This window comes from Nomascus leucogenys, unplaced genomic scaffold, assembly GCF_006542625.1.
Source record: "Nomascus leucogenys isolate Asia unplaced genomic scaffold, Asia_NLE_v1 001671F_28437_qpd_obj, whole genome shotgun sequence".
Taxonomy (NCBI): Eukaryota; Metazoa; Chordata; class Mammalia; order Primates; family Hylobatidae; genus Nomascus; species Nomascus leucogenys.
This window is the reverse complement of record NW_022096111.1, coordinates 1-8,743: the sequence shown is the minus strand read 5'-3', so window position 1 is coordinate 8,743 and position 8,743 is coordinate 1. Positions and strand designations below refer to the sequence as shown.

The following is an 8,743-nucleotide window of genomic DNA, read 5'->3' as shown; positions in this document are numbered from 1 at the left end:
TTTGGTCAGTCACAAATTCTTTTTAGCCTTCCCTAGAGAAAAACAAATCCCCAAGAAAAAATTCACTCTGTAGAGAAAAAATATTTTTTCTCATGTTAGTACATGCAGAACATTTAATGTTCCACAATATATATGGTTTTTTATTCATAAGAGGGTGATGGCTTTTATTTGTGCCGTGCTTGGTGTGAGCTTGGTTTCTGGAAGCGACAGGACATGGAGGGATGCTGACAGTGGTGCTGTAAGCCCACCTTCACCCTGAGTTCCTTCACTGAACCTTAGGGTTCCGTAATACTGTCTTTACACAAACAACAAAAAACTCTAAAAACAAGATGAGAAAAACCTATGAAGAATATTTATTACAGTATTACTTATAATAGCCAAAAAGTAAAAACAACCCCAATGTTAATTAACTGATGAATGGATAAACACAATATGGTGTATCATATCATATATATAATATCATGTTATTGACCAACAAAAGTAATGAAGTACTGACATATGCTGCAACCTGGGTGAAAATATTATATTCTTGTAAATATCATGCTGCGTAAAAGAAACCAGAACCAAAGAGTGCATTTTGTATTATTCCATTTATATAAAATCTCCCAAACAGGCAAGTTTAGACAGTGGTTGCCTAATGATGTAAAGTGGAGGAGGAATGGGAAGTGACTGCTAATGGGTACTGAGACTATTTTGAGGGTACCAAAAATGTTATAAAATTAAACTTTGGTGATGATTGAACAACTGAATGAATATATTAATATGTATGAAACATTTTAAGTGAGTAAATTACACAAAATTTAAATTATGGCTAAACAAAGCTGTTTTTAAAAAGTGTACCAGCAGCATAAAATTAGTTATAAATTAATCAGGATTAAACAGTGCTCATCTTGATTAAGCTTATAATGGATGATGATTATTTTACTTGTTTTATTCTATAGTAAACAGTTTTAGATTCAGTGATTAAACAAAGGACTACCTTTACACTCTCCTTATTTTTTAAGTAAAGGAGAAACATTATTAAAAAGTGTATAAACGGGTTCATGTTTATGTTAACTATCTTACCCTTCCTTCTTTTTTACTTCCAATTACTTTAGTTATATTTTGGGTTCTATTTGATAATTGTCTATGGAATCTGTTAATCATTCTTTAAAGGAAAGAGGAAGTGGGTAGGGAATAAAGTATGGAGCCATCTAAAAAGGAAAAGATCTGGGAAGATGTTGTGCTGATTTAATGTTAAGAAATGTTGGGAAAGTCAACCCTTGATGTCTTGGTTTTTATTTTAGAAATATTATTTTGTTGACAATATAATAAAGTGCATACAACTGATTTAAAATAAAAATAAAGTATATGAAAATATGTAAGATGCAGCTGAAGCAGAGGTGAGAGGAAAATTTTTATGACTAAATGTTTGTATTAGAAGTGATAAAGGCCTCAACCAACTAAATTCCTACCTCAAACAACAAACAAACAAAAACAAGAAATAAAAAGAGCAAACCTAGTAGTTTTTTTTTTGTGTAGGTTGGAATGAATGTGAGAGACAGAAGACATGAAGAGCAGAAGAGAAAGGACAAGGTCAAAGGTGGCACTGGGGTTTTAAATACAGGAAATTGGGACGATGAACCAGCAGCCTTAGCAAGATACAGAAGAAAAAAGAGATTTAGGAAAAACGTAGTATGGGTCAGCCGGATTTGGGGATGCTGATGCCATAACCAACTATAACCAATGGAAGATGATTTAACACAGTTGTAAGTATCTTGAAGCCAACGGTCTTTTAGATGAGAAACAGTCTTTCATTTTCAAATTTAAAACTTTATTCTTAAAATGTATACATTTAATCCAGAATAACCTATGGATATGTATTGAATAAATGTGTTCATTTTAAATTTGTATCTGATTTGCAGTGTCCCATTTCACTATAGTTTTCTGAAGAAATCTCAGTTCTTTATGCAACTGTACCGTAGTAGTCAAGAATTTAAGATTACTTTCACGTTCAAGGTCCTATCTCCAATTATCCTCTTGTTTAACACGATTGCCTTTTGACCTACTTTCCATCTTACCATTAACATTATATTTTTTAATTATCCTGAATCAAATTTCGATTTAAGAAACTCCAAAAATAACAAAAATTGGAAACAGCCTATAACATTTTAGGAAATCAAGAAATATATTTAATTGTAACAGCCAGTTTCATACTCCACAAGAGAAGAATAAAGCAAAGCCTGATCAAGACGTTCCTATAACACAACTCAATCACCTTTGAGCCTTTATTCTTTACCAGTCTCTCTATTCTCTGTGCCTATTTTCTACTCTCCCTGAGCAGAAATTTAAGTGTCACATTTTGCCAAGGCCTCCATTACATGAGTAATGAGTGCTTACATATATTGATATCCCCTGATTTTCTATTGGTGAAGTTTCCAGGAACATTCACTCTTTTGGGAGGAGTAGAGACTCACATAAAGGTCATGTTATGTCTCTTCATCTTCCATCCTTCAGAGACTACTGGTGGCCAGAACACCTATGTGGGAGAGTGGGTATGGGAATTGGGGTGTGTGGATAAACTCTGTTCGGGAGAGGCTCTCAAGGATCTGTGAGTCGGAGGAGTCACCTATCTTTAGGGTTGCACAAATCTAGCACCTTTTATGAAAACTGCATTCACCCAGAATGTGAAAAGAAAAAAGGATAGCTGAGAACTTTTAAAATTCAGCAACAGACACCTGCCCACGAATCAAAGAAGCTCAGAGAACACCAGATCCTACTTTCCTACTGTCATAAATTAGGTAGTTATTTTATTAAAATAAAAAGATAGGGCTGGGCACTGTGGCTCACACCTGTAATCCCAGCACTTTGGGAGGCCGAGGCAGGTGGATCACAAGGTCAGGAGATCGAGACCATCCTGGCTAACATGGTGAAACCCTGTCTCTACTAAAAATACAAAAAAATTAGCCAGGCGTGGCAGCGGGTGCCTGTAGTCCCAGCTGCAGGGGAGACTGAGGCAGGAGAATGGTGTGAACCCGGGGACGGAGCTTGCAGTGAGCCAAGATTGCACCACTGCACTCCAGCCTGGGCAACAGAGCGAGACTCAGTCTCAAAAAAAAAAAGATAGAAAATAACATTGAACTTGAAGGACACTTTACACCAAATGGACCTAAAAGACACATACAGCAACTTCACCCAACAGCAGCAGAATACACATTCTTCTCAGGGACACATAGAACATTCTGCAGGATACACAACAGGTTAGAGCACAAGACAAATCTTTGCAAATTTAATATTAGAGTCATATCAAGTACCTTTTCAGACAACAGTGATATGACACTAGAAATCAACAATAGAAGGAATTTCAGAAAATGTACAAATATGTGGAAATTAAGCAACATGGTGCTGAACCACCAACAGGTGAATGAAGAAATTAAAATTAAAAGAATTAAGCAACATGCTCTTGAACAACCAATAGGTCAATGAAGAGATTAAGCAAGAAATGTAAAAATATCTTGAGAAAAACAAAAATGGAAACACAACATACCAAAACTTACGAGATGCAGCAAAAGCATTTCTAAGAGGAAAGTTTATAGCAATACACATCAACAGCAAAAAGCAGAAAGATCTCAGATAAACAACTTAGTATTATGCCTCAAGGAAATAGAAAAAGGAGAACAAATTCTTCCAATGTTAGCAGAAGGAAATAAAATAATAAAGATCAGAGCAAAAATAAGTCAAATGAAAACTAGAAAATGACACAAAAGATGAACAAAACTAAGTTTCTTAAAAATATAAAACCAATAATCTTTTAGCTAGACGGAAAAAGGAAAGAAGACTCAAATAAATAAAATTAGAAATGAAAAAGGAGACATTATAACTGATACCACAAAAATACAAAGAATCATAAGAGACTATTACAATTACATGCCTTTACGAAAATCATTTTTTCATTGGCAGCAACATTGGAAGATGTTATGCTAAAAGAAATAAGCCAAGCCAAAAAAGACAAAAACTGCATGTTCTCACTTATATGTGGAATCTAAAATAATCAAACTGAAACAAGCAGAGAGCAGAATGGTCCTTAGCAGAGGCTGGAGGTGTGGGGTGGAATGGATAGATACTGGTCAAAAGGTACAAAGCCTCATTTATACAAGAGGAATAATAAGGTTTTTTTTCTTTGAGATATATTCCAAAACTTGGTGAAAACAGTACATAGTAAAGAATTCTACATTTTAAAAATCACTAAGAGTAAATTTCAAATGCATTCCCCATTAAAAATGACAAGTATTTGAGGTGGTGGATGCTAATTAGCTTGATATAATTATTCCAAATTGTATTCATAAACTGTACCATCACTTTGTACTCCATAAATATACACAACTATGATTTGTCAATTTACAATTTAAAAATAAAAATTAAAGCACAAGAAAACACAACACGTGTGTGTACCTATGCATGTGTGCGTCCATATAAGTGCACACACACCCCCTCGCCTCCATTACTTTCCAAAATGGACAAATGTGCAATTATTTTGACTTAGGCTCCAAATATCTAATCTGATTCTAATATTTCCTTGCAGAATTATCAGTGGCCACTTGAGAAAGGAAGGGCTAGCTGGCAGACTACATCAGCTCAGGATTTTTAAAAGATGACTTTTTAATTTTGGTGTGTGTGTGTGTGTGTCTGTTTTTGTTGTTGTTAATGGGAGTTGGAGGTGATGTTCATCAGCAATGGAAATGAAGTCTGGTGGTCAATGCTTCCACACTGTCTAAACCCTGCAGCTGAAAATAATGGGCGTTATTCATCTGTAAACTATGTTTATATGGTCTTTACATTCATAATTCTCTATATCTTGTGCTGTCTGATATAAGAGAATTCAGAAGAAATTCTCATAAAGCAAGTTGCCTCTTTAAGAGTTATCAGGGCCGGGCGCGGTGGCTCAAGCCTGTAATCCTAGAACTTTGGGAGGCCGAGGGGGGCGGATCACCAGGTCAGGAGATCGAGACCATCCTGGCTAACACGGTGAAACCCCGACTCTACTAAAAATACAAAAAATTAGCCGGGCGTGGTGGCCGGCGCCTGTAGTCCCAGCTACTCGGGAGGCTGAGGCAGGAGAATGGCGTGAACCCGGGAGGCGAGCTTGCCGTGAGCCGAGATCGCGCCACTGCACTCCAGCCTGGGTGACAGAGCGAGACTCTGTCTCAAAAAAAAAAAAAAAAAAAAAAAAAAAAAAGAGTGATCAGGCCAGAGCTGGTGAACGCTCGGGTTCCGGCGGCGAAGCAGAGGAGGCAGGCGGTGGCCCGGTGGCTCCCCCCACGGACGGTGCGCGGCCCGGCCCACTGGCGAACTCGCGGTGGTCGCGCGGCCTCGGCGCCGCCGACCCCGGGCCCCTCCGCCGCCGCCATGGTTCGGCCGCTAGTGCCCAGCTCGCAGAAGCGCTGCTGCTGGAGCTCAAGGGGCTGCAGGAAGAGCCGGTCGAGGGCTTCCGCGTGACACTGCTGGACGAGGGCGACCTATACAACTGGAGGTGGCCATCTTCGGGCCCAACACCTACTACGAGGGCGGCTACTACAAGGCGCGCCTCAAGTTCCCCATCGACTACCCATACTCTCCACCGCCTTTCGGTTCCTACCAAGATGTGGCACCCTAACATCTACGAGACGGGGACGTGTGTATCTCCATCCTCCACTCCCCGGTAGACGACCCGCAGAGCAGGGAGCTGCCCTCAGAGAGGTGGAACCCACGCAGAACGTCAGGACCATCCTCCTGAGTGTGATCTCCCTCCTGAACGAGCCCAACACCTTCTCGCCCGCCAACGTGGACGCCTCCGTGAGGTACAGGAAGTGGAAAGAGAGCAAGGGGAAGGATCGGGAGTACACAGACATCATCCCGTGAGGGCGGGCGGGGGCGTCACGGGAGGAGAGAGTCAGATCCGGCCTGCACCCCAGCCCCTGGTCCCACGGCCGCCCAGCCCCACCATCCTGGTGAGGGTGGCGGAGCTTCCTGGTGCCCATTTACAGGGTGCCAGTCACAGACGGAGGCCGGGCCGAGTGGCGGAAGGTCCAGCCAGGTTCAAGCCCAGCTTCTTGCCCCTTTTCCTCTTTTTTTTTTTTTTTTTTTTTTTTGAGACAGAGTCTCGCTCTGTCGCCCAGGCTGGAGTGCAGTGGCGCGATCTCGGCTCACGGCAAGCTCCGCCTCCCGGGTTCACGCCATTCTCCTGCCTCAGCCTCCCGAGTAGCTGGGACTACAGGCGCCGGCCACCACGCCCGGCTAATTTTTTTGTATTTTTAGTAGAGTCGGGGTTTCACCGTGTTAGCCAGGATGGTCTCGATCTCCTGACCTGGTGATCCGCCCCCCTCGGCCTCCCAAAGTTCTAGGATTACAGGCTTGAGCCACCGCGCCCGGCCCTGATAACTCTTAAAGAGGCAACTTGCTTTATGAGAATTTCTTCTGAATTCTCCTATATCAGACAGCACAAGATATAGAGAATTATGAATGTAAAGACCATATAAACATAGTTTACAGATGAATAACGCCCATTATTTTCAGCTGCAGGGTTAGACAGTGTGGAAGCATTGACCACCAGACTTCATTTCCATTGCTGATGAACATCACCTCCAACTCCCATTAACAACAACAAAAACAGACACACACACACACACACCAAAATTAAAAAGTCATCTTTTAAAAATCCTGAGCTGATGTAGTCTGCCAGCTAGCCCTTCCTTTCTCAAGTGGCCACTGATAATTCTGCAAGGAAATATTAGAATCAGATTAGATATTTGGAGCCTAAGTCAAAATAATTGCACATTTGTCCATTTTGGAAAGTAATGGAGGCGAGGGGGTGTGTGTGCACTTATATGGACGCACACATGCATAGGTACACACACGTGTTGTGTTTTCTTGTGCTTTAATTTTTATTTTTAAATTGTAAATTGACAAATCATAGTTGTGTATATTTATGGAGTACAAAGTGATGGTACAGTTTATGAATACAATTTGGAATAATTATATCAAGCTAATTAGCATCCACCACCTCAAATACTTGTCATTTTTAATGGGGAATGCATTTGAAATTTACTCTTAGTGATTTTTAAAATGTAGAATTCTTTACTATGTACTGTTTTCACCAAGTTTTGGAATATATCTCAAAGAAAAAAAACCTTATTATTCCTCTTGTATAAATGAGGCTTTGTACCTTTTGACCAGTATCTATCCATTCCACCCCACACCTCCAGCCTCTGCTAAGGACCATTCTGCTCTCTGCTTGTTTCAGTTTGATTATTTTAGATTCCACATATAAGTGAGAACATGCAGTTTTTGTCTTTTTTGGCTTGGCTTATTTCTTTTAGCGTAACATCTTCCAATGTTGCTGCCAATGAAAAAATGATTTTCGTAAAGGCATGTAATTGTAATAGTCTCTTATGATTCTTTGTATTTTTGTGGTATCAGTTATAATGTCTCCTTTTTCATTCTAATTTTATTTATTTGAGTCTTCTTTCCTTTTTCCGTCTAGCTAAAAGATTATTGGTTTTATATTTTTAAGAAACTTAGTTTTGTTCATCTTTTGTGTCATTTTCTAGTTTTCATTTCACTTATTTTTGCTCTGATCTTTATTATTTTATTTCCTTCTGCTAACATTGGAAGAATTTGTTCTCCTTTTTCTATTTCCTTGAGGCATAATACTAAGTTGTTTATCTGAGATCTTTCTGCTTTTTGCTGTTGATGTGTATTGCTATAAACTTTCCTCTTAGAAATGCTTTTGCTGCATCTCGTAAGTTTCGGTATGTTGTGTTTCCATTTTTGTTTTCTCAAGATATTTTTACATTTCTTGTTTAATCTCTTCATTGACCTATTGGTTGTTCAAGAGCATGTTGCTTAATTCTTTTAATTTTAATTTCTTCATTCACCTGTTGGTGGTTCAGCACCATGTTGCTTAATTTCCACATATTTGTACATTTTCTGAAATTCCTTCTATTGTTGATTTCTAGTGTCATATCACTGTTGTCTGAAAAGGTACTTGATATGACTCTAATATTAAATTTGCAAAGATTTGTCTTGTGCTCTAACCTGTTGTGTATCCTGCAGAATGTTCTATGTGTCCCTGAGAAGAATGTGTATTCTGCTGCTGTTGGGTGAAGTTGCTGTATGTGTCTTTTAGGTCCATTTGGTGTAAAGTGTCCTTCAAGTTCAATGTTATTTTCTATCTTTTTTTTTTTTGAGACTGAGTCTCGCTCTGTTGCCCAGGCTGGAGTGCAGTGGTGCATCTTGGCTCACTGCAAGCTCCGTCCCCCGGGTTCACACCATTCTCCTGCCTCAGTCTCCCCTGCAGCTGGGACTACAGGCACCCGCTGCCACGCCTGGCTAATTTTTTTGTATTTTTAGTAGAGACAGGGTTTCACCATGTTAGCCAGGATGGTCTCGATCTCCTGACCTTGTGATCCACCTGCCTCGGCCTCCCAAAGTGCTGGGATTACAGGTGTGAGCCACAGTGCCCAGCCCTATCTTTTTATTTTAATAAAATAACTACCTAATTTATGACAGTAGGAAAGTAGGATCTGGTGTTCTCTGAGCTTCTTTGATTCGTGGGCAGGTGTCTGTTGCTGAATTTTAAAAGTTCTCAGCTATCCTTTTTTCTTTTCACATTCTGGGTGAATGCAGTTTTCATAAAAGGTGCTAGATTTGTGCAACCCTAAAGATAGGTGACTCCTCCGACTCACAGATCCTTGAGAGCCTCTCCCGAACAGAGTTTATCCACACA

The 8,743-nt window shown here is 39.9% G+C and overlaps 1 pseudogene; it reads left to right on the top strand.

Annotated features, from left to right (window-relative positions):
• The first annotated feature begins 5,370 nt into the window (after positions 1-5,370).
• LOC115833823 lies at positions 5,371-6,070 on the top strand (annotated as a pseudogene).
• Positions 6,071-8,743: the final 2,673 nt, after the last annotated feature.